The sequence below is a fragment of the Spinacia oleracea genome, chromosome 1 (assembly GCF_020520425.1).
Source record: "Spinacia oleracea cultivar Varoflay chromosome 1, BTI_SOV_V1, whole genome shotgun sequence".
NCBI classification, from domain to species: domain Eukaryota; kingdom Viridiplantae; phylum Streptophyta; class Magnoliopsida; order Caryophyllales; family Amaranthaceae; genus Spinacia; species Spinacia oleracea.
In genome coordinates, this window is record NC_079487.1 from 64,967,556 (window position 1) to 64,973,580 (window position 6,025).

Below are 6,025 nucleotides of genomic sequence, written 5' to 3' on the forward strand. Positions count from 1 at the left end.
TTAAATATTAAACTAATCTGAGTTGATTTTAACAACATGCAACATATAATACTAGATTGATCGCGATTATATGATTTAGATTGTATTAAGGGACCTAACATGATAATCCAATTTCCCAAAAATGTTATCTTTATTAGGGGTGATAGAACAATCAGATTTAATTAGTTTAACAGTTCATAAAAAGGGCGAGGAAAGCAATTAAACCATGGAAAAGGGACACATTACGACGCACCCTTGAGAGGTGCGTCACGGTTCTCAGAAAACTAACCACTTTGACTTTTCCATTTCTCTTTTTATTTAACGAATCTCAAATTACGGGACAAGATACTTTCTGTTCGATTTTTGGATCGATTGCGACAGAACGGGTGATCAATTTCGCAGCGTGAGGCTTAGGCTTAGGGGTTTAGAGTCAATACTCAGAATATGAATTGTGTGTTGTGTTCCTTTCACGTCGAACTTGGGGCCATATTTGTAGAAAACTGTTCGTGGAAAGATAGAATTGTAGAACTCTAATCCACGAGGAATTAGGAAAGAACACGTGCCAGGTAATTTCAGCGCCCAGGGCTGGGCGCCGAAGATTTCGGCGCCCAGAACCAGGCGTTGAAAATAGGGTCTGGGCCGTTTCTTTGTCAGATTCGGACTCTTAGAATCCGGAGTGTATGAGACTTAATCGAGTCTTTTAGTGCGTATTAATTTTATAACGGAATGCGTCTGGGCCCGTTACGAACTCTAGGCTCGTTAGGATTTTAATTTAATGCGTAACTCTTATTTTCGAATCGTATTAGGAATAGGATTCTCTCGCAACTTCTATCTCATTTAGGATTTATGTTGGAGTGCAACACCTAATTCTGACAGGTTTCTATCTTTTATGACTTGCCACTTTTAACAACTTCCCATTACTGCAGTTACCATTTTTAGCAGGTTTCCATAAATAGAAGGTTTCTATAAATAGCAGGTTTCGGGTGAAATGAAAAGGGTGTTTGAGATTCGTTATTTTCTCAGGCATGCCATCCTTATCTATCTTTTTTGTGCATTTCCCATAGTGGCAGATCATTGGTAAGAACATCCCTTACTCTCACAAACTTTCTGAATGGTCCTTCTATACAGTATTATCGCAGGCCCTATTTGCCTCATCAATTAACATAAAGTTGGACACTCCTCCAGTTATTTGTTATGCACCAATATATTGTCCACAACTCATCATGAATCTACTAAGTGGTGATGATGTATGTTATTGAAGGTATCCTGTTGATGTTTCTAAGAGAGTGAAGATTCATTTAGTGCTATATTGGCATCACACAAATCTACGTTATAGAGCGCCTTCCTTCTCATGTATTACTTTCTTGATTTTTTGTGACCATTAAAATATGTGCAATGTGTCTATTCTTCCCTCTTGGGTGTCTATCATTCTGTTGAAAATTTGAAGAATTAAAATCAATAGATTACGGAATAAATTATTAATAATTAACTATAACATACATACTACATACTGGAAATAGTTTCATTATATGGCTGGTGGCTTTATGTTGTTCTCATCGTTCCCTACCTTAGGTCTGTGGTTGTGGCTAATACGCTCAATTTTTTTAAAGCTTACTCTTTTACCAACAGTACTCAAGAGTCTAGCGTACTCCATTCCCCTTTGTGAACGATAATAATGTTGCAGAGCTTCATTCTTTTGTAGCACATAAGTATTGGGAAATACATAACATACCTTTCAAAAATCCTCTGACGAACTTTGAAGAGCAGCAGGCCTATTGGAATGAAAATTTCAGAAAGTTTAGGGATGGTACACAAGAAGCCAAGCTTGGAATCTCATGTTCCTATTTATACCTTTGCCTTTTGTGATGTTCTACATACCAAAATATTTTGGAAAGTTAATCTAAAATATTATTTGCCAAGCGAAGAATTTCTTACTGGGATTTCAAGGGTTTTCAAGTTTTCTAATATTCTCCTTTAAGTTGCGTTCCAACTCTAATACATTAGGTATGGCTCCTGAGGTTCTTAAGCTTTTTTTTGTAGGAGTACTTATGTTGTTGTCTGTTGTTCTGAATCCATTGGTGTGAACATGAAAAATGTGCGTTTGAAAGTTGAGAAGATCGTTGGAAGGGTGGTAAATTTATTCCCGTTGAGTTTAATGCCGGTGTTAAGCATGTTTTAGAGTTTTCACTAGAAGAGGCACGCAAACTTGGTAAGACTTTTGTATTGATCTACTGTTAATTGAAGTTGTAGTAACTAGGAGAGTAATCGTTGCTCCAGCCTACTCTTATGGTGTTATAATTTACATCATGCATACACTTATTATGTAACAATCTTTCAAGTATTTGCTTTTTGGTTCGTTGTTTGTGATTGAAGCTAGGGTTTTATCGATTCTTAACTCAATGTTGTTTGTAGTTTGCTAACTACTTCTTAGTTTCCCGATATTAATGTGTGTTTTATTGATGTTTTATATTTTCACTTTTGATTGCCTTGCCTGAATTAATTGTGGGATTTAGTGGTAAAACAAAGTACTATATTGTGTACTTTGCGGTTTTGGTTAAGCTAATTATGCTAATATCTTGTCTTGTTTCAGTTCGTATTATCAATTGATTCTTCTTTCAAGTATAGTTCTTATATACGAAAGTGTATATGGCTAAACCATTATTCTACTAATGCTTATTTTCTCACTTCATATTCTTGTTTCCAAAAATATTTTCTTGCAGACTACGGGTAAATGTCCATCAAGAAATATGTCAAGAGAATTACTATTTTTTTAAAATCAATTTGGCAAGAAGAAAAGGTTGTTACCGAGCTAAGGTAGTACAACTTCAGTAACATTCGATCTGCAAATGCTTCTTTTACAAGTTGTGGCATGACTAACACTAGGAATAACTATGGCAACCAATATGTAGGCGAAATTGAGTGACCATTGATCTTATATTTGTTTCTATGTGTGACTGCATCAATTTTTGCTCTTTTACACTATAAGAAATGAGTCAATTACCCCCTCAGAAAAAATTATTTTGATTTCGTAAGGTATACACTCTGACAATGATGAGTTCATTGTTATTTTCATGTCTTGTTATCCTAAACATGTATCATAAAGAGCAAACGTCATAATCTTGTTTTATTTGATGTCTTGTGCATTTCCTTCAATGTGTTATTTTCATAAATTATACCAATCATAATTCAACAAACAAATGCTACCTTGAGGGAAGACACACATTTGTCCTGCATTCGGAGAATTAGATTTCATACATCACACACTTATTAATCACATACTTATTTAGGTGATTGTTTGAAAACACCTATGAAAATTTTGAGCTATCGCATGACTTGTTCAAAACATATATGCAGCCCATATAAACAATCTTCTCCTCATTGCGGCGAAGGAGTGTCGTTTTCATTGACGTCTCCCTTTTGCGTAGCATGTTGATAAACCCAATTGTATGCGTGAAAGATAACTAGTACTATATTGCATTAGTATCTAAACTAGCTTATGTGGTGGAAGTTTCTTTAGAAGAAGACGGAATACTTGGGATTTTCATGTTCGTAGGAATACCCATTGTATCTTTTGGGCCGCCTATGCATTAGAATAGTCGATAACCTACATTTTGTAACTAACTAAGTTTCTTATTGTCTATTTTATAAATTACTCCAAATATTTTAATTGCGTAGTAAGGCTTGTAATTTACATAATATTTTGGAAGATAAATTTTTATAACATGGGGGACCGTGCGTGGCCCAACAACTAGTAGGATAAAAGTACAAATAAATAAGGAGAAAAAAACATTTAGCGATAATCGAGGGGCTTTAAAATTTCCTTTCAATAGGTTTATTTTTGCTAGATCAATACGTTACCATGATTCCATATTCAAATACGAATGTTTATGACATAATTTTAATATTCCTAATTGAAGACATTAAATACAACAATATTGTCAATCTTGATTTTCTTAAAATTAAATTGCAAATTCCGTGTAACAAAAGTGGTATTATGATTATTATTAAATTCTAATAATTGCACATTATTTTTTAAAAAAATCTACAAATAAATTAAAAAGAAAAACTCAAAAACTCAAATATTCAATATAATATTCACATGTATCACTAAGGACTACTTGGTGTTTATTGAATTCAATTTGGGCCCAGACCAATCAAATATGTACTACAAATCGGTTTGGAAATATTAAATATTATCAATATTTTTGGTTCTTGATATTTCATAGTGTTGGGTGGATATTTCATGGTAGATAGGGGACTTTAAATGGTGGTTTTCATAAGTTTAAATGGGGTTGTTTCTTGGATCGTGGTTGAGGTTTGCCAATTAACATCCATTGCTTGCTGGTGAGATTTTGATTACAGTTGGATTGGTTTATTGATTTTCATCAATGATTGAATTTTTTGGTAGTTGGATAGGGTTTTTTGGTGGTTGAGCGTGCCACTGCAGGTGTTTGGGGTAAAAGGTTTTAAAGATGGGTGATTCTGCTGGCTAGGGTTGTTGCGTCGAGCGGTGGTGGGATAGTGTAAGGGCGATCAAGTTGTTGGTCATTAATTGTTAAGGTGGCATCGGAGCAGAGGAAAGAAAAGGATAGTAGTTGGTGGTACAAGGTACGAATGACTACGGAGAAAGGGAATGTAAAAAACTAAAGGCATGGAGAGTCAATGTAGAAGACTTTAAGGGAAATAAAAGGTGAAAGAGAATGATAGATTTGAGTTAACAAATAATTCGTAACATCTAAGGGAAAGAGGCGGGTCGATTTCTTACCCTTTCCTAAAGACCCAAAAACAAACGTCCCCTTAGTATAAGTAATCAATCAAAATATAGTTCTAGAAATTCACTCTTAAACAATCAATATAACACAAAAATATATGATCAATCAGTACGAAGAAAAAATTTATCTTACAAAAATAAAATAGCATACACCCATAAAATCATGAAATGTCATTAATATAATCATTTCTATAAGTGTATTTTAAACTAGCTAAATACGATAAATCAAATTTGAAATGAAGTACCTAGGGAAGTCAATTACCAATGGCTATAGAATATGTTACATTACTAAAATATAACATGTGTCTTAAGTATATACCAGTATTTTAGTTATCTAATATTGTTAAAAACTTTATTTATCATTTTCTATTTCACTCGTTTATTAGCTTCCTATTTTTATAGAAATATCGTGCATTAGCACCGGCACATACTAGTCTAACAAAGGCTCTAATCAACACAACTAGCGGTAGCGGGTAACAATTAGCGGATGAGTGGCTGGTAGTTGTCATAGTAGCTGGTAGCGGTGGATAGTAACGAGTAACGATTAATTTTCAAATTACGGAGTAGCTAGTACGAGTTTTCGTAAAATTAATGGTTGGTATTATAGCATAAACGCTACTCCCTCCGTCCTATTTTTATTTTTCCATTTGACCATTTTTCACGGGTTTTAAGAAAACTTTAATACTCCCTCCGTCACAGAATACTCACAGCGGTTTGAGTTTTTGCACTATTCACATAATTCACTTTGACCCTATTTTATTTATAATATATGAAAATAAGTGTTAGCCTATAATATATTGTTCGCTTCATCTTAATATATATTTTCAAAATATTAATATTTAATAAGTTTTTATATTATATAATTGAAGATATTGATTGTCAAAGTTGTGCATTGGCAAGCATGTCCAGTCAAACCGTTGCGAGTATTACGGGACAGAAGGAGTATAGTACATTGAAAAGTTGGAATACAGTACATTTGTAATTGATTTGTATGGAAAAGGGGAATATAGTACATTGAAAAGTGGAATATATATGGTACATGGCGAATTGTAATATAGTACATCTTTTTGTTTTGTTGTGTTAAAATGCATTTTTAGTTAATATAGTACATGGGAAAGTGAGAAATTTAATGGAAAAAAGTAGTACAAAACTATAACTTTGGGACTCTCAAAATAGAATCTATATATTCTACCAAAAGTGAGGAGATCAATGTGGTGATGATAAATGTCAATCATTGATTCGCTTTTCTCAAAGATATATATAAAAAAAAATAAA